This window comes from Mixophyes fleayi, chromosome 4 (genome assembly GCF_038048845.1).
Source record: "Mixophyes fleayi isolate aMixFle1 chromosome 4, aMixFle1.hap1, whole genome shotgun sequence".
NCBI classification, from domain to species: domain Eukaryota; kingdom Metazoa; phylum Chordata; class Amphibia; order Anura; family Limnodynastidae; genus Mixophyes; species Mixophyes fleayi.
In genome coordinates this window covers 263,927,166-263,948,608 of record NC_134405.1, presented here as the reverse complement: position 1 = coordinate 263,948,608, position 21,443 = coordinate 263,927,166, and the positions used below count along the sequence as shown (strand labels likewise).

The window sequence follows — 21,443 nt, the reverse complement described above, 5'->3', positions numbered from 1 at the left end:
AGAGTGAGACTATGAGTCATAGTCTCACTCTCACGAGTAAGTGCTACAGGGATTGGAACAATGGATAGAGGTAAGTTCACGGGGGGGGTGAGGGGGGCTTGGCTCATGGCTGGGGGGCCTCATGGGTACCTTAGCCCTGGGGCCTCCCTTCCCTTAATCTGGCCCTGCAGAGGAGTGGCTCGAGTTTGAGCTATCAGAGTTCAAAGCTAAATTTTCTGCCAGTACATAGCTGCCCATTGCACTTTACAAATCTTTAAGGCTACCTGGAACCATAGCCAAAAACATTAATGACTATATTATGACTAGTGGTTGGAGAGGTATCACTCTTAGCTCATTGATCCCAGTTTACAGCTTTCTATATTCACACAGTTTCAATAATGTTTTTATGGCTGCAAAAGTTAAATTACAAATCATAAGAATTAATTTCTGTTCTCATAGGGAGCTGTGATATCTAGTAGGCTATCATTCAAATGTGTTGAAAAGTACATTAAAATCACTAGTACAACACATGTAGAACAAGTCTGACAATAGCACCCGCTGGCTTTTTTTTTAAACTCCTAAAAAAAGCCAGTGGGTAACAGGCCTTAATCAGCCACCAAATGTACAAATATCTGTACAAAAACTATATAAAACAGAGTTTTACTCGAAGAAACACCTAGATCAAATAATACAGTGGCACGAGCTGGGTTATATGCAAAATGTTAATTTGCCTTTAATTATTTGGATAGCTGAACATAGTCTTTTACTCTCCCAGTAACCTCCTGTTCAGTTTTTGTCTGCGGACAACAGAAGCAGTAAAGCACTAACAGGCACAGCATGTAATAAAAGCAGTGAATAGCTATTGTTTTATGAAGCCATACTGCAATTAGTGGCTACCTCATGAGATAGTATGCTCTTCTTCCATTTCTGAGTTACATTTCCTAACCAGAAGGCGAGCAAAGATCTAGTTGCAAACAACACAGAGGACAAAAGGAGCTTTGTGACCTATTCTTAAATAAATTATACAAGGGAAGGAGAGTTAAATTACCAAGCAGATTAAAAAAAAACAAAAAAACAAAAAACAAAACAGGAACACGGAAATACCAAGTGACTGTTGTTTTGTTTTGCTGAACAACTTCTACAATGAGGACTGATATAGAAGACTTAGTAATTTAGTTTAGTCTTAAGAGCTCGGAAAACGTTTATTAAAAGCAGAAGGTATAGTTAAAATATAATAGTTGTTTCCTAACATTTACAATAATGCCATGTTTGCTTGTTTATAGGACACTGGAATCCCTACTTACAGGCATAGATTTCTGGAAATCTTCTAAGATTTTAATGGTAATAAATCACATGCAGCCCACCCAAAGCAGGCTAATATTTGTTTGTCTTAAATTGCAGTGCAACATGAGCGTATATAAACACAGAGAGGCATGGTATGGCTGAGATTGACACATATGAAAGGCGTACTAAGACCAGATTGTAAAGCTGTCCATTATGGTTTATCTAATGGAGTTATGATGATATGAAAAGGTGGGCACAAAGACATTTGTTTAGGGAGAAGAAGGCATACTTGCCAACTCTCACTGAGCGTCCGTGATGCACCAGAATTTCTAGGAGGGCAGACCATTCTCCTTGATTCCACCTCTCCTTGTTGCAAAGTGAACGGGGAAGGGCCTTGCTGAAACCATTTGTGGCAGCGGGCCTCGCAAGACAGGTCCCGATGGCACATTGTGTGTCACCATGACCTCGCTCCACTGTGAGATGACGCAATCACGTTATTGTGCAGGGCCATGATGACGTTAATCAGTCATGCCCCCCACACTTGCTCTTTGGCCCTTCAAAAAGTAGTACTTTATTAGTAAAAGGACTACAGGGTACCACTTGTGGCTACCTGCTATTTATAACTAAGCTCTCCCACAGACATTCACAAGATTGTACTTAAAAAAGACAGCATATTTACACAACACAAATGAATAAACATCTTCAAGTTATTATCCTTAATTTATAAAGTGCTGACACAGTACGCAATGCTGCACATTGAGGGGATCGAAATACAAATAAACATACATGAAATAGAAGGTCCTGCCCAAATGAGATTACAATCTAAGAGGTATGGGGAACACTTGATACCAAAGTTAGTGGTACAATATTATAGTTGTTGGTGGGGAAAATGTAATGCTACTTTTAAAAGGACAACTAAACTGCAGATCAATATCCATTTTAGCGACACATGGGTTTATCAACTGAACTACTTCTGTTGTAACTGACTGTTCTGAGGTCGAAAAAAGGTAGTAATCTGATTGGAGTTACAAAAAATCCTGATCAATTTACATTAGGATTATTGTCAGGCATCATGGTTTTTGGAGTGACACATTCTGCGATATTCGACCAACTGCCCAATATAGCTATAAACATCTCAGTACGTGTGGCTAGCATTAGGAGTGGCAGTTGAGGGATTTACCCATGCCATACTTGAGTCAAAAATTGTTCAGTAAAGCATTTTAAAATCCTATTGATTTATTTCTGTACTCATTCAGCACATTGCTAATACAATTCCACCAGATTATCGCTGAGATTAAAGTTGGGGGCTGCACTCCTCCCCCCCTTCAATAACATGAAGTTGCCTGCACCATTCAGGATAGGAGTGCAAATTTTGAAGGGACTGTCTTAATTTTTTTTTATTTTAAAGCATGGGATCATGCTTTTGGTCACCAAGTGCTCCAAAAATATGTAACACACAAAAAAGTGCACAAGTTCAGCCCTCTTCAAAACAGGGGGTCCTTTATCCCCGACCCATGAGACATAAAGGTCCCTTATGGGGCAAGGGTCTTCAGACCCCTCTTTTTCGCAAGGGTCACTTGTGCCCTAATGTCTGCCGAGGCTTTCCCCAGGACACGAAACTTCCACCCCCCCCCCCTTCCCGGAGGACCTCAGAGGGTTCAGGGCAGTTGAACTGTCCTGATACTTTGAGGGAGGAGGAGACAATCAGAAAGCGTGTGTGACTTTTCAAGTATGTGGACAAAATAAGGAGGGTTGTGGCAAGGCTTATTTTATACCTAGCTAGCTTTTTAAATGTTGGAAGGAATTTTTCACATGTCTCACAGTCCTACTCTTGGACAATTTTCCCCTTGCCTATACAATATGGACAGTTCTGTTTTATTTCATTATAGAAACAAGTTGTTTTACGTAAAAGGTTGTACATTTTGGGAGACATTTATAAAACGAAATTCTACAGGTAATGGTGTAGAAATTGAAGTATCCCCCATTGCAATCAATCATTGCACAGATAGATGGATCAGGTACGTGCAGTAGAGGCTTTATTGCTTTAATAAAATAAACCAAATATTCTATTTTATTTTATTTCTTTACCATTAGCAGGTTTTTCTCTCCTTCATTCAAACATGTTAGTGCATTTTGAAAAATGGAAGATTAATTTGCCTAGCTGAAGAACCTCCTCTGCAGCTGGGTGAAGATAAGATGCATTGCATAGTGATCAGCTTACTTGCTGCAAATGAAATAGAAAACCATGGACACAAACATTCTGCATCTGTTTTCCTGAACTAGCAAATAAAGATGGGCAAAGATGCCGCAGCAAGAACAGCTGAAGAGAAAATTGCCGTTATAGGCACTCTTTTACACAAGGATGTTTTTCGGATATCTCAAAACGAAAATAGAAAAAAACAGTTGTATACAAATCAAAGAGGTGAACTTGTTTGAAAGGACAATGTATGTTTTAAAACATGTTCGAAGGATTGGTTATTAGTTTATTGTATGTAGTAGCTTATTTGCACATTTGCTTCTATTTATAGGTAGCTGCTATATTGTGGATATCCCCAAATATGAAATAACTCTATATACAGTTCTAGTCAAAAGTTTGGACATCTATGGTTAAATTGCATGTTTTACAGAATATCTAAGTGAAAAGAAGTTGACAACCTCTGAAGGCTTAAAACTTACACATTAAATATTGCTGCACATTTTAATGCACAAATTACTATTTGCTGAATTCAACAGACTGAAAAATAAAATGAATGTAGCATGTGCAAAAGTTTGATCACCTTGTCAGTTAGTACTTCGTAGCACTTCTTTTGGCAGAAATCCATACTTGCCCATTTTGAAGAAAAAACCCAGCTCTGGTCATATTGCGGTGGTGGGGCCAAAATAACTTGATTCGCACCATTGAGTCCCCCTGCTTTCCCGAGGGTCCAGGAGAACTACCTGAAATTAGGTATTCAGATATCACAAATCCAAACATTTCTTATAGCCAGGTAAGAGTCTTTCTACCCTCACTATTTTTTCTCACTCCATGCAGAGCTCTCTAACCTAGAAATATTCTTACGTCTTCTTTCATGCACAGCATGTTTCAGACTTCCCTTCAGATTTTCAATAATATTCAAGTTTGGGAACTGAAGACTATTTTACAACTTAATTTCAGATTCTCGCAAGATTGCAAGCAGGGTCCTCTTACCTCTCTGTATGTATTACCCAGTATTGTTTTATTTCTGATTTTCCCAATTGCTACGGAATCTTCAGGCGCTATATAAATGTTAATGATGATGATTCTTCACCAACTCTACGATTTTTTCTACGATTTTTGTATTTGGTTAAAACCCATTCTCATACGTGCACAGTATTTCTCATGCCACTGGCTGCCACACAACCCCAAAGCGTAATAGATCCACTCTCACATGCCTATCAGTTGCCAAGTGTTTGTTTCTTAGAAAGAGGATTTTTATACTTACGATAAATTCCTCTCTCTGATTCCATCTGGAGGACACTGCTACCATGGAGTTGTATGAGGGAACATCGAGTAGGCATTCAAGATAGTTAACTTTCCCACCAACAGGCTATATCCCCTCTGCGACCCCCTGCAAACCTCAGTGTGCAATACAAAAGCCAGAAGGAACGGAACTCAAACCCCCCAAGAATAACAGCAGAAGAGCAGAAAGGAGGGAACATAGTGTCCCCCAGATGGAATCAGAGAACGGGATTTATTATAAGTATAAAAATCCTCTTTTCTCCTTCATCCTATCTGGGGGGCACTGCTCCAATGGGGGCACACCAAAGCAGCCCCCTAAGGGAGGGACCGATCTGACACTCTGGTCCCTCACACTGTGCGGCCGAAACTGGCGTCCGGGGACGCAAACACATTAAATTGATAAAACCTAGTGAAGGTATGCATAGAGGACGAGGTGGCCACCTGGCTGAGCTAATCTGCTGAGACCCCATTATGTGCAGCCCAAGAAGCCCCCACTAAGCGGTTGGAATGGGCAGCAATACGACTATGCACAGGCCGTTCGGAAGTGATGTAGGGCTGCTTGATTGTGGACTTAATCCACCTAGCGATGGTCTGCCTCGAAGCCGGCCAACCCCGCTCCATTGAACCCATTGGGTCAAATGGGGAACTCTGAAGCATGGTCAGAACCAAGTTTAGGTCCCAGGTAGTCGTAAGGGGCTGTATATGCAGGACCCCTTGAAGGAAGATTCTTACTTCAGGAATATCAGCTATTTTCAGTTGGTAAAAGATAGATGAGGCAGACACCTGGATATTAGGGACCAAAGTCACAGACCTGTGTCCAAGCCATCGTGGAGAAAGGCTAGGATACAGGAAAGATGAAAATTAGTCAAATGGCAGAGTCTTCGTCTGCACCACTTAATGTAGGTATGCCACACTATGTAATAAATGTGGCTGAGGCCGGTTTCCTGGCTCGCAGCATGGTGTCTACCACTCTGGAGAAAAGTCCTTTGGACCGCCAGAGTTTGGCCTCATGGCCTCAAAAACCATGCCATCAAAACCCACAGAGGTAGGTGATGGTATGGAACCGGGCCCTGCCATAACAGGTCACCTCAACGGAACAGAAACCTTCTTGGAACTGCTACCCTGCTTAGAATGTCTGTGAACCCTATGTTTAGGGGCCAATCGGGAACCCTTATGCTCACCAGGAGCTACCCTAGAAAGGCCAGCAAATTCTGGGGCTCTGTGAGGGACGGAAAGTCCCTCTGCCTGCTCAAGGGGCCCTACAGGAAGTAGCGAGACTAGGGCTCCCCCAGGTTATCTGAAGAGTGTAAACTTTCATGCCCAGCCATCTCTTGAGGAGAGGTCTGAGGGGCTAAGGTAGTTACAGGAACCTTCTCCTGGTCATATTCCAGCAGATGACTTCTGCTGAAGGAAGCAAAGCGACAGCCTGGCTTCAATTTAGTGTCATCGTTATGTGAAAAGAACAAGGGGGGCGACCTTAGAACAACAGCTATGCTGACCCCCTGAATGATCACCCCCTCTTCAAGGTCTGGGAGAATGATGTTTCAAGAATTCTGACCCACAGCAAGCGTCCCTCTACCCCTGCGGTCACAGAGAGAGGAAGGGTCCAGTCAGGCTGCCGGTTTGTCTGGGAGCCTGGGGTCTGGATTTTTTGTAGAGAATAGGGCTCTACCTCTCTGGAAATGACCTTTGGCCACAGAGCACCTACCCCTGATGATCTGGCCTCTCCCAAATGCCCCCCCCCCAAAGGGATTGGTGAAAAGACCCAAACTTCGGAATCCTAGGTTTAGGGCTACTCACCGGAAGGAAGGTACTTTAAACTCCAGTGACCTGAGCGATGATATCTGATTCTGGGCCAAAAAGGGCTGAGCCAGAGTAGGGAAGAGCCTCCAGATATTTCTTGGACTCTGCATCGGCATCCCAGGACCTGAGCCAGGGTGTCCTACGGGCCACTATTGCCGATGCAAAGATAGATGAGGAAACTGAGGCTGCGTTTTGAGCAGCCTCAGACAGGTAACCTGAGGCCTCCTTTAAATGTAGAGCGAGGAGAATAAGATCTGAGTCTTGTAACCTTGCTACCAGCTGGTCAGCCCAGGTCACCATTGCCCAGCAACCCACGCTGAAGACAGCATAGGTCTTAGTGAGGCACCTGCCACCAGGAAGATGGATTTAAGAAAACCCACCACCTGCAGTCAGTGGCGTCAGGGAGTGCCACAAAACCCGGCAGTGGAAGAGTAGTATGGGAGTAAGCCTGGCCACTGGCATATCCACGTTTTGGAACCTGTTCCCAGCGGGCCGTTTCTAATGCCTGCAGGGGATAAAGGACTAGAAATCGGTGTGGTATAACAAACTTACGATCTGGCTGCTTGCAAGCTGACTCAGCTCATCTCTGATGCCGGAAAACAGACATGACGTTTCCTGCGCTTAAAGAGAGACCTAGATCTGATCGAGGTTCCTCTAGATCCAATAGATTCAATGTCTGGCAAACTGCCAGTACCAGATCCTCAATGCCCTGATTCCCTGAGGGTTCAGCCATATCACCCACCAGGGGGGAGATCCGAATCTTCAAGGAGCTCACCTTCCTCCACCGAAGACTCTTCTAAATCAGAAAGTGCGAAGAGAAAATGAGTAGACCTATGATACTTGCAGAGTCATGCTTGGGTTCTGGGAGTGTCCAGAAACCAATTTATCAGATCCAGGCCTTTAACTAAAGACGTGTACCATGCATGCTCTCCCAGAGAGGGGCCTCTGAAAGAGGAGGTGGATGAATGACCACAAAGGCTCAGGTTCACATCCTGTCCTGCTCCTAATGGTGCAACAGACAGGCTAAAGGGGCGGGATCTTGGCTGGGGATCTCTGCCAGATGTGCAAATATCTGAATCAGTGCCGACACCGACTGCACCGTTGTGACGGTCCATTCCAGTTCCTCCAACTACTGTGGAGCAGAACACTGGGCCTGTTCACCCCAGCCCCCGCATCACAGTCCGCACAAACCACCCATGTCTGACTGTCCACTAGGAAGCTTTACTTTAAACCATACTTACAACTTTTTTCAGTTGGTGTCCTGAAGCCTCTCTGGGGCAGGTGGGCGTGCGGGGGCGGGGCTCTGATATTGCATCATTTTCTGCGTCGTTGCGTCACGGGGCGGGGCCAAAATGACGCTGAGAATCGCAGCATTTTGTCCCTAATTCGGGTAGATGCGGGAGATTGCCACACTTTCCCGGGAGTCCGGGAGACCCACCCAAAATGCGGGAGTCTCCCGGACATTCCGGGAGATTTGGCAAGTATCCTTTACACCTGGAGCAGGTGTAATATTTAGTCCAGGGTGTCTTGCCCTTGAATGACATTGTTATATATAAAGATAATACTTTAATACTTTCCTCCTATTACCAGCCACCTGTCTAGTATAGAAGCAGAAGGTAACAGCTCAAACAGATAAGAAAACTTATACATACATACTATATATATATATATATATATATATATATATATATATATATATATATATATATATATATATATATATATATATATACACACACACACACACATATACATATATACATACATACATACACACACACACACACGCACCTAGGTACCAGTCTATACTACTATGGCAAACCTAGGCACAGAAATTGTGATTTGTGGCACAATGTTTATTGTAAACAACAGCATACATATATACACTATAGCAATATAAACACTGTGCATGTTTTCTTTTATAATATGTAAATAATAATAGAAAAAGGTACTTAGCCCTCCTAGAGGGCCAAGGACCAGCTCAAAATAATTTGGAGAGTAGAAAAACCTGTGCAGCATTGTCTTGACTGAATTACAGCCTTGGCTGCCTCGATTGTATTTCCCTCTTGCTGTAGAAAAGCGGGGAGATTTCTCCTTCCTTCCTTGGCAGTCTGAGAATGCAGACCAAAGGCAAGCTTCTCTCTAATAAGCCTGTTGGTCTTCCTTTTTTTTTTTTTATATATAAACACACAAAACCCCCAAAAAAATGTAGTGACTAGACCTCAAATTATTATACATATATCGGCTTCACTATATTCTCTATAGCACACAATATACTTCCCCTTTGCATACAATGCAGCAAGTACAATGTGAGATATAAAAGCAAAGGAAAAGATACTTAGCCTCCTGCTAACACTAGCAGGCAGAAGGGAGTCTGACTGCAGCCAACGTGTGTTTGGTTTGACTGCAAAGGTTCCTCCATGCTCAGCAATGGATTGGTGCCTCCAGAAGAAACAAACATGCTGATGAAGGCAGGTGGAGCTTCCTATTAACTCCTCCCTGTCCGTCTACCTTGCCTAGATTTCATTAATTCTTAAATACCCCCTGTTCTGCGGGGCTTTCACGAGTTAAGCCCGCAGACAGTAGTATACTTTCTCTCTCACCCTAATCGGGACTTGCGCTCTAGATCCGATCCTCCCCGCTCCCCATCTTCAGGAGGGGACTTGGAACATTCCCAAGATGGCACCTGCAAACATGCTGAGTGCCAGCGCTCTATGCTCGACAGAGCAGCACCGGTCCTCAGAAATGATGTGACTGCAGGCCTTTGTGCAGCCCATCAGCATCAGTACACGCTGGATTCCAACGTTCTATGCCCGACATTTTTTTCACGAGCAAACAGAATCCAGGTGTCTACCTGGACTGGGTGAATAGAATATTATGCATCATTTATTTATATGGTTAATAGTACTTGTAAACTAGAGAACTGAAGTAATAATGTCCTGCCAGGACACTGTGAAAGAGAGGAGAGACTGGTGTTTGTGCGGGTAACAGTTCAAATCAGGTTATAAATCAGGGTTCGGTTTGTATTACATATGCCGGTCTTTAACACAGGTACAAAAAACCTGTTTGTCAGGCCTTATCACATGGGATGTTAATAAAGTCCATACAACCATACTTGCCAACTCTCCTGGAAAGTCCGGGAGACTCCCGAAATTCGGGTCAGTCTCCCCGACTCCCGGGAGAGCTGGCATTTCTCCTGCATCCCGAAATGAACTTGCTAAAATGACGCAATTCACTGGGAATCTTGTCATTTTGACCCTGCCCCACCACCAAAGCAAAAGATTGGCATTTTACTTGAGGGGGCGGGGCCAAAATGATGCAGTTACCAGTTGTTAATGAATTAATATACTGTATTCTCAAATATTGATTCACCATACAAAATGGCTGCCCCACTGTGTGTAGGTGACAGGTGCACTTTCATTTCCTGGTTACTTTCACAACAAAGAAGAGATGTTTACAAACAAGTATGGCAGCTCTGCCCTGGATTTGTTGATGCTGTAAACACCACTGGTTCCACTTAAAGTAAACCCCAAAATTGAAATGTCCTATATAAAGCAATAAAAAATAAAATACATTGTTCAGTCTTACGCTCACTGTGCACTGAAACTATTTTTTTTAAAAAAGTTTAACTATTTCCTCCCACATCCATTATGTGCAGATTTGACCACCTATAGTTCTTAACATTCTCTAACAAAAAAGTAACCCAGAATGATGAAGAATAAAGAAATACTACAGACAGCAGACTTTGTTTAGGAGGGTAAAGGATAGAACAGACAATTTATATATACATACATCCGTTACTTCAAATATGTCATCTAGCTCAGTAATACACATAGTTGCTGCTTTTCAGGCCTTTCTGCTGGTAGATGCGGAGAGTAGCTTTGTGAAGTTGTGGGTGGGTATGACTTACCACAGTGTGATGATTGGTTCCGCCCACGAATTCCATCTTGCTCAGTTACAGGGAGATTGCCATACTCTCTTGGGATTCTAGTAGATCAATCACTATTTTGGTAGTTTTCTGGACATTCCGACAGTCAGTAAGTATACTAATACAAGGGCGCACGGAGCATTTTTTAAGGGAGAGTTTCCCCTCCACCGAAAAAAAAAAAAAAAGCGAGAGAGCTGCCGCGCATGCGCAGCAGCTCAGTTTAGGCAGCACTGTACTATACAGCAGCCGCGCACGTTGTCAAAGAAGCGTACGTGGTGGTGCTGTATACAATACAGCACCGCAGCGGACGCTTCTTTGACAGCGCCGCGGCTGCTGTATAGTACAGTGCCGCTATATAGGGCACTTTTTTAGTGGAGGGGAGGAGTTTCTGGTCTACTACATGGAACTACTAGCATGGCATGCGTGACCCCAAAATAATCGCAATGCCCAATACATTTGATCAACATCATTAGGGCATGTTTATAACTATCAATGGAAGAAAGGGGAACAGCGCTAAATGACACTCTGGATTACATATTATAAATATGAAAAATTGGTCAAAAACCAGGGCAGAATAAATAATACTTCAAACATTTAATAATGTACATATATGTATTAAGGATCCGACAATATAATAAAATGAAGAGATAATACTCCCAAACATAAAAACTGCAATCAATCAGGTCATATGAACAATGTTGTTAAGCTGAATAAATATGGAAGCCACATAAACCATATTCTCATATATATGGGATAGAGAAAATGGTATGGTAACAATAATATTGATGTTGAAGGTATTGGTAACTGGAATGTAGAGCCTAATAAAATGTCCAGCAATAGATGGGAATGGCGAAAACCAACGGTACTCACGATCCCCTAGTCTCAGCTCAGTTCACGGCTCTCCGGATTTAAGTGCTTGTACAGCTATACGCTGTTAAGTGCCCACGGTGTCATAAAAAGCACAACCTCCTTGATAGTTGAATGTAGCGGCTTACTCCAGCGTGCAGCGATCAGCACGTGATGGTGTGCTGAAAAAACCTGCCCGGGCAGAAACAAGGAACCAGATGTCAGGTCCTTCACAAGTTAATTCCGTGTATCGAATATGTGTTCAGACTCCAAGTGATGAGCAGTAGTAGTGTATCCCACAGCGATAGGCGACGCATTTCGTCTCAGAGTGAGACTTTCTCAAGCCAAAAGGTAAGACTGTAAGATTATAACTATACAGGAAAGACGGACACTGTCAGCCTGTGAATCAGGTCATTGTTAAATCATTTCCCAAAGTGGTTATTCACCAAACTGACAGACCTTGTATAGTTTGACCAAATTGTGTGGCCAAACTGGACTATGTCGTACATGTTTACGGTATTTACGGTACAGAATATCTCAGTTGCTCAAAGTTGCACATCTCTTATGAAAGTCTATAATAAAATAACTTTTTTGTTTAATGCAATGGAGCAACTAGCCTAAAACCGGATTTATTGTCATATATATGTGTAAAATGACTTAAGACACAACTGCACCCAAAGCATTATGGAACATCCTGCAATAAATGTGACTTTTCTACTCATCACTACATAAGTCAACTCCCTATGACCTGACCTTTATTGTGTTGCATCAATCACAGCCAACACCTTCGCCCTATTAGTACAAATGAGAACATTTACAGACAAATTTACAGGCTCCTGGAAGATTTAATGTAGAAAGCTGTGCTTCATCTGCTACTTTCCATTTTCTCCTCTTATACATATGACCTCAATTTCTACTTATATTTATCCACAATAAGTTTGACAAATCCTCCAATTTACCTCCAGAAATACTTAAGAATGTGGCACATAAGTGAAATGAAAAAAATGTTACCGCCTACTATTTTCCAAATAATCAAATTCCATTCACTTACATTTTCGATACCGCCACTGCACATATATACATACACACATACAGTGCATAAGCACTCACGTGCACAGCTACCCCACATCACTTACTTCTGTCTACCATGTTTACAGCTCCCCCCGCCTGCAGCAACCTATCTACCCGTTTCTTTCAACAAAATTCCAGCACAATCTCCATTTCTCTCTGCACTGCTAATATCTGTCCATTTCAATCAGCACTGGCTCATTTCCTTTAAAACATATGCTCATCCTAAAGAAGCCTCCCCAGTAACATATCTCTTTATATAGTGGCCAGCGCGTGTTCTAATTCTACTGCCATACACAATGATATAACAAGCGTTAGATGAAGCCTGCATGACCCAAGAATTATTATTCTGTCCAGTAAGGTTTTCTAGTTTATTTTCCAATGTTAGAGGTACACTAAATAAAATGGCTTGAAAAATATTTAAATGCTTAAAAACTATAAGAGCACAAGATTATTTCAAAACATTAATTTTAATAATTCAGTTACAAGCACCATGTAAAACAATATACAAGTGTCAGCTTACCAGTGATGGGGAAAAAAAACAATATGTATGGGACACATGAGGGTGATTGGAGCTACTGAACATCATTGACTATACAGAGAACTAACAATCTATCCCCACGCATCAGTTACCACAACAACACCTGGAAATATTAATAATGAAAATAGGAATGTTTGGAAAATATTGCTAGGAGATATTGAGTCAGTAAGTTGTAATAAGTTATAAATTTAAGTTTATTTAGTCATAATAATCCCTAAATAACATAACAATATGTTTTTTGCATGAAGTGAACAGTGGCACAGTGATTAGCATTTCTGCAGAAGTGTTACGGCCTTGGATTCCAGCCCTTAGGTGTCCTCTAAATGTTTGCATGGGTTTTTTATAGGTGCAATGGTTTCTTCCCACTGTTTAAAGACATATTAGTAGTTGTCTTGGGACAAAATTGACCCTAGCATTTGTGTGCTTGTGATAGATTGCATGCGCTACTGAGGTAGGAATTGATGTAAATGAATAAAACATTTTTGATTGTATAACACTATGTATATGTTGATATATAAATAGTTATAATAAGCTAGTCTAAATAAGTAATAGCAAAGGTTACTTTTCTATGCTAATTCAATTGTGGCTTAATTGAATGAGTCCTTAATGATACATTTTTCAGAAACTAATCATATGCTTAAGCTATCCACTGGCCGAGCCAACCACTTGACCGAATCCCTGTCAGATTAGGCCATACACGTACACAGCCCAAGCACCAAACATCAGGATCTGAGTGAGCTTCATTAGTGGGGTCTGAAGACAGCTGCATAAGTCACCATCCAACTATATCTGTCATCTGTACCATCCATCTGATGGCTGCCCCATCAGATCTAAATTGGGATCTGCAGCCTTTTTGCTCCCATGCAAGTTGCAATTTCTGGCCAATTAGGTCTAATACTGACTAGCGAAAGGCTTTGGTCAGGTGTACTTACTGTATAAAATACTATGGCATCAAACTTTTGCAACATATCATCATTTATTTATATAGCGCCACTAATTCTGCAGCGCTCACTCACATCAGTCCCTGCCCCATTGAAGCTTACATTCTAAATTCCCTAACACACACACAGAGACTAGGGTCCATTTATTAGCAGCCAATTAACCTACTACCCTGGAGGAAACCCACACAAACAAGGGGAGAACATACAAACTCCTCACAGATAAGGCTATGGTCAGGAATTGAACTCATGACCCCAGTGCTGTAAGGCAGAAGTGCTAACCACTTAGTCACCGAACACCTGAAATTAATGAGCAAATAAATACGCCCAATATATAAGATATGTATGTATAAGTTTGTACTGATGATTATACTTGTGCAACAATTACAAATTGTTTTATTTGTCCACTTCTGTATGAGCGAAGACAATCAGGTGTAGTGATGTGTGGGTTAGAGTTGGGTCTAATGAAGCAAGCCAATGCAAGACACTGGCATGCCACACTTCTGCAGTAAGACCCAATTGCACAGGGATTGCAAAGAGAGTGATTGAAAACGGATTGGGGACACTGATCACTCCAGGTGCATATGACATACAAAACTCCCTACAAAACAACACTATTCTTATATGTAATCTAAATCATAGGGTGACATACATTTCAGATTGACACTTTCAATGTGTGGAAATGTGTAGAACATACTTGCCAACATGCGCAAGATAATTCCCGGGAGCTCCGGGGGCCAGGTGGGTGTGTGGGGGCGGGGCTCGAAGAATTGTGTCAATTAACCTCACCCCCAAAAACGGACATCACTACTCTGAACCAATAAAAACAGGGGGCGGGTCCACGATGTTGGATCCATGACATCACTAGGCCCCTCCATTTAGTTTACACAGCCGGCCAGGATCAGGGAGAACTGCTGCTCTCCCGGGAGTACAGGAGAACTCCCAGAAATTCAGGAGTATCCCGGACATTCCGGGAGAGTAGGCAACTATGGTGTAGAATCCTATCAGGCTTATAAGGCCTTAGAGGGATTTACTCACTCACTGATCCACCACTTAAAATAACCCTTTAGAACAAAGAAAAATAGTAAACAAAGGAAGACACAGCGCTGGATCAAAGATCAATGCCGAGCAGGGCCCTATTTGTGTGGCGTTTGTATGTTCTCCCCGTGTTTGCATGAGTTTCCTCCAGATGCTCCAGTTTTCGCCCATGAGACACATGGTATGATTAATTTGCTTCTGGCAAAAATTAACTCTAGTGCGAGTGTCTGTGTAGTAGGGATTTTATATTGCAAAGCATCAATGGGGCAGTCATTGAAGTACAGAATTGAATTCACTGGACAGAGCTGCATAATATATTGGAACTATATAAAAAACCTGGTAATAAAGATACTTGTGAACTTTAATACCTTCACCCATCACACATTATCTTGACCATGTAATAAGTAGGGGATAGTGTTCTGAATTGTTCAGAAAGAAACATTGCAGCTATAAATAAAACACATTTAACTATGATATTCTATGAGTATGGCTTGAAACAGATTGCAGTCATCCTACAGCTAAATCTATATGTTACAAATATCCTATGTAATTGTAGAACCTCCACACCATGATCACATAAAAACTGGCAACATATAAACTATAATGGCATTCAGCAGTCATGGAATTCAGCAGTAAAGGTTTTATAAAAGAGCTTTTGCCCTATAAATCTAAAAGTTATTTGAGACATGCTTGCAGGACATCAATGCTGAATTCTTCAGAGCATAATAAAAAAGGCACATTATTATAGCGCCTGGAATTCTAACTCAGTGCATCAGAATGCAAGAGCTTTGACACTGGGACAGACGTGCCAAACCAGGGTGGGTATGAAATCTGAGTACTTGCTAGAAAACGGAGGTTTATTTTGCTCAGGACCAAAGAAGCAGTGCGGTGAAATATAAAGCAATACCAAGGGTGTGTACTACATATGTATTATGCATACTCTTGTTGGATCTTATTTCAGCTGTATCTGTCCATATATGTTGTAAAGGAAAGAAGATATCCAACTAGTCAAATGGTAGATAGAAAGACTGAGGTACTAAATACAATATATGGAATGCAGAAGTGAATATGTTCATGAGAGAAGGTTTATGCTAATGAGGATATGAAAGCATGCCACTTAGCATTGTGGAAGAGCCGGCATGGCCTGTTAGATCAAGAAGAATAAACTAATTCCTGATAACATCACTTTCACTTTACTTTTTGCCTGAAGGGAAGAAGCTATTTTACCTCTGAAAAGCAACTAATGAGAATGCTTACTCACACAGACAGAATACAAGTTGCAACCTCATCTGTCAGACACACAACTGCCTATTACGATGTGTGCCACATATTTGCAATTATTACTAGAATGAATATAAGTTGTTTAGTTAAGATGGCATTACATACCACACCAATAAAACATTCCCCAGTGACCAAATTATTATAGTAGTATTTTAAAAAGGAATTCTAGTTTCAAATACAATTTTTCCAAATCCAAAGTCACAAGGGTCTCTCTCAGAAACCCCAAACATATCCCTACTCCATCCCACTATGAGTTCCCCAGGCTTCCAAGCCAGGAGAATATTCAGTGTGCATGATTGACTCTCTATGTCCACCACTTCAGCTGACCATAGCTTGATCAGACTACTGAAATAGATACACATTGGTGCCATGGGCGAGTATCAGTTAAATGGCAGTCCCAATACAATGTTAATGGACACATATTTTTAGTATGATTTATTTATTTAACAGTAGAGAATGGATATTAAAGATGGGGCTATGGTACAGAGTGGTTATAAAAGTTGAGGTTATGGTACAGAGTGAGTATTCAGGATGATGTTGCGCTACAGAATAGCATTAAAGCTAGAGTCATGGTACAGAGTGTATGCAGGCTATATTATAGAGTGAGTGTTCCAGCTGTTGTACTAGTAGAGTAGAATTAAATCTGGCCATATGTTGTAGAGTGCATAGCTGATGAAATGGTACAGCGCGGTCATAACAATTATGTTTTGTCCAAAGTGGGTATTAAAGCTACAGAGTCTGTTTTAAGATGATGCTTTAGTATAGAGTGGGTATTCAATATAGTGCTAGGATATACAGAATGGTGGACAATGCAAGTTAACTATGAAAGAATGGCAAGATACCAACACTCTAACTCGTAACTTTAATTTTTGTATGTGATGAATTTCTCATTGTAAGGCTATCTGGTACCAATGTCTGTAAATATATCATAATAACAGTTCATTTTCAGCTGAAAAATGCATTATATGCAGAGCGGTAATTAGTCTTCATATGTAATTGTTGTTATACTGGGACACCGCATGCAAGTGTATCAAATGCTTAATAGATACAAAGGGTATCAATCTTACAATTATCTTTCATACTGTCTCTCAGTATCCAGTTTAATAGTACTGGTAACTTTAGCTATAAGGGGATGACACAGAAGTGCTATAATCACTGATATTGCTGCAACAATTTAATTATAGGGGATTTAAAGTGTCAAATTCATGTTAATGATCCATAATAATATTTTCATAATAAGATTACAAAATATCCTCTTGCGCTTTTACCACACACATCCAATAATGTAAAAATAATGTAGTATAAAAATCCCCAATAACATTACAGATCCCAGTTGAGGTTTTGCAAGGCTTGCCATGCCACCTTTACAGAATATAATATTATAGTATATATTTATTTGTGACACGTACTTTCAAAAGGCAGTGTATTTTTGTTTTAACTCACAGACCGTGCTAACATAAATGCACGTAAAAATATTATCACTAAGTTCTTACCTTTGCCTAACAGAATGAAACAAGATGGCTTCCAGGATCCTACAACACTTGAAAGCAGTATGTGGTATCCTGTCAAGCATGACATTAAAACAACCGATGTCAAGGCATATGGGATGCTCAAAGCTCATTGTATCAGCATTAATTATATTGCTATTGCAATGTGAAAGTCCTACGCCAGTTTAACACAGAAAAATTAGTCATAAGGAACCATTACGTATCAATAATTCACACCTTCAGAAGATTTTTGTTGTAGTCTTATTACTAGTACCATCATTTATTTATAACTCCATTAAAGGATTCAATAATTGCTCATTATATTTTGGTCAAAGGCACGGTTAATAAAATATTAAGCCTTTTTAGGACTTCATCTCATCAGGAAGCAAGCAGTACACCTCTAAAAGTTGTTCTTACAGTTCTCTGTTCTGTTGTTGTTCGTTCATACTTATGTATACAAACTATTTTCCTGAGACACTGATAATCACCACAATGTACCTTCCTGTGAACAATGTACCATTTTCCTGTGTTCCCGATACCAGTGTCCCTAAGAGAGCCTGATCAGCGTCCTCCCCTCGGGAAGTGACAGGAAAGCATAGTGGAACTACTCCCTGGAAGAGCAAGTCAAGCTCACAGATTTTCACTGAGAGGGGGTTTTACAGCAGGAAACCCAGAGGAAATGGCCAAAAAGCCCATCCTCCTGCCAACCCCTCAAAATAAGTGTGGCAAATGAGCCTTAGTCCTGGGCTAGCTCCTCCCTGCACCCAGAATGCTCCACCATGGGAAACATAAGAACTTGTGCACTGTATGATGGGGGGAGATTCTAAATGGTGGTGGCTGAGGATTATGTTTCCAACTTTGCTTTCACAGCTGAGAAGAGAAGAAGAAGCTATCCTTCGCTGTTGCTCTAAAGGCCCTTAGGGAAGGCTATAGGTCTTTGTATTGTTGTGTGCTGACAAAATGGGGAGGTGGGACACCTGAGCTGGACGACAGCCTCATCAGTAGTAAGGCAGAGTACATCAGAACATTGTGGCAAAGTCTCCAGTGTAGCTTTCGGTGTTTCCCCTGTCTGTCTCGCCAAATACAGTATGGTTGTTCTGGTAAGTGACTTTAGCCCCTTTGGTGGTTTCTGATTTGATTTAAAGTATTCCTTTACTAGAGATATTTGCCTAGGTGCGGGTCCTTAACTACTTAACAGTACCAATAGAAAAGGGATAAAGCCTCAATTAAACCTGGTAATTGTTACAGAGGAGCATCTGCTACTCACCAGGGTAATATTGTGGCACTCTTCATTGGTAGGCATTGGGTAAAATAGTCTGGTACTGTAACACTACAGACAATCTTTGGATGATAAATCCTTATATCTTATGACAAGTGTTGTGGAAGTTCTCTTACTCATATTGATAAATACAAATATCCAGAGGAATAAGGTTCACTATTTGCAATAAAGTGTAACCAGGTGTCGAATATTTATTCTGACGGAATAAAGAAAACTGCACCCTGGTGACACAGTCATGTATGTAACAGTGTATTTGAAGAATGCAGTCTGATTTCTCATGCAGCAGTGGTACACTTGGTAAGCCTGTACATCAGCCAAATTTAATCGCTAGCACCATCACTTAAACATTAAATGATAAAAGTGGCTCTTTTTTATCACAAAACACTTCAAACAAATAGTGTCACCCTGGCAAATCATTGTGATGCTAAATACACTTAAATTTTTTGTGCTTGATCTGTTGAATAGAAAAAAAGTGAGGCCTCTTTTCATACATCTGGCATTAGTGACAGTAGGATCATTTTTAATTGATTGATATATTTGTTTAGAAGTGATATGATGCTGGTAGGTAGACGCATAGTCAACATTTGCACCAAATTATTAGGATTATTGGTAATGAACAGAACACATTCACAGTGATTGAAACATCCCTACATTATTCCTTTGGGTGGATGTATTTATCGCATAATTCAAAATGAATCATAAAGTCCCAACAAAAGTAGAAATGTCTAATGCCAGGTGTAAGTATTGGTGTGGGGGTCCATACTACAAAGTCTAGTGCTTATGTATGAATAGATGGATCTTGCATGGTGTTTTACAACAAGTGTTTCCCCAGAGAAACTTGTTGATGTCATGAAAATCCAGTCAATAGAAAACAATTTTGAAGGATTGTGACTTTAAAATCACAGACGCCCAGGAGTGTACAGGAAAGAAGCATCACATTAGGTTGGCTGTCTTTATACTGGTAATTTGTGCTAGGTATATTCTGTTAACAAGAGTCCATTACAAGATATCAGATCAATTGTATGCGAGTCTCCTTATAATACCACTTTTGCCATCACAGGCATGGTTAGAGCCCTTATTGGCAGTATAAAATATAAGCAGTCTGATCATACTTACCTACTTTCTTCAGCTCCCTTCCGGGAGCCAGCCAGTGGAGGGGGGCGTGAAGGGGCGGGGTGGCCGAAATCTCGTCATTTCGGCCCCGCCCCCTGTGACGTCATGACGCAAATTGCGTCATTTGACAGCGGGGGCGGGGCCAAACGCCGCGATTCACCGGGAATCGCGGCGTTTGGGATCTAATTCTGCCCACTTCACTAGGAAGTGGGGCACTTCCTAGTGAAGTGGGCAGAATTCGGGAGATTGCCACACTCGCCCGGGAGTCCGGGAGACTCTCACAAAATGCGGGAGTCTCCCGGACATTCCGGGAGAGTTGGCAAGTATGAGTCTGATGCAATCTAAAACTGTTGTTTGCTTACCATATGTTACGCTACAAAGTTTTTTTTGCATTATCTAGCCCTCACTTTAATTACCATGATATTACTACCTACATACATTAACGTCACTAGTATGCAAAGCTGTAAAACAGTATACATTTCCTATTAAACAATTATTAAATTTCCCATTTAGTAGTAGAAATTACATTAAAAATAACAACATCATCTGTACTGGATGTTAGAACAGCATGTGAAGCTAGCAATCCAACAAGAGCCGTTACAATTTCATGCAGATATTAAATACGCTATAGTATGTCTTTAACATATCATGAGTAATTAACCCTGACAGAGAAAAAGCACAGCGAGGGTTAACTGAAGAAATAGTGTAAGTGGAAGAACAGGCACAATATAACATGCTAAACAATATAATTCCATGTTAACAACATACCTTAAATGACCAATTCCGTTTGGACATATTCATAAGCAATAACAGCTTGTCTCCAAAGCAAGACGTCAACCATTTCTGTATACATGTACTTGAAATATTTTGCTGTTGTAAATAAACAGGTCTTAGCAACAGCTCCACTTACTTGGCTATTCTGATCTTCTCTATTGTGGCTCAGCAAATGTCCCTCTGCATCACATCAGAATCCCATGGAAACAAAGTCAGTAACTCACTGTGTGAAGAAGTGGCTATATTTGCTAAAATATACACTGCCTGGTAAAAGAAACTGTTTCATCTGCTTTAAGTCCAAACTAAACACTTGCAGTCCCTGCCTCTCAGTTCCTCCTATTCTCCACACACTACTTTCTGACCATAAAGGTAACTGGCAGGGTTTAGGTTTCTCGGCCAATTACAAGGCAGGGGCGGGTCTGAGAGCCTCAACCTGAAACTCTGATGTCACAGTGGAAACAATTTAACCTGTGCCAAATAATGAAGGAAAAAAATCTCCTGTTTGGTCTGAGCCAAGGAAAACTGAATGTCTTCAACAAATAAATGGTCTTTTTTTTTTTTGCTGTCAGTGAACGCATTTCAAACTACCTGTTGCAAATGAGTTAA

General features: G+C 41.0%; 1 protein-coding gene across 4 annotated transcripts in view; it reads right to left on the bottom strand.

Annotated features, from left to right (window-relative positions):
• Positions 1-21,176, bottom strand: part of SHROOM1 (shroom family member 1) — a 126,567-nt gene extending 105,391 nt beyond the window's left edge. The window contains exons 1-2 of one of the 4 annotated variants that reach the window (XM_075209721.1): positions 20,974-21,176; positions 4,041-4,200 (exon numbers count right to left, since the gene is read on the bottom strand). The gene's annotated coding sequence lies outside the window, so the exon portion shown is untranslated. Of the gene's footprint in view, positions 1-4,040; positions 4,201-17,677; positions 17,750-20,831; positions 20,953-20,973 lie in introns of those variants that run through there. The other 3 variants (XM_075209719.1, XM_075209720.1, XM_075209722.1) reach the window with 3 other exon arrangements.
• Positions 21,177-21,443: the final 267 nt, after the last annotated feature.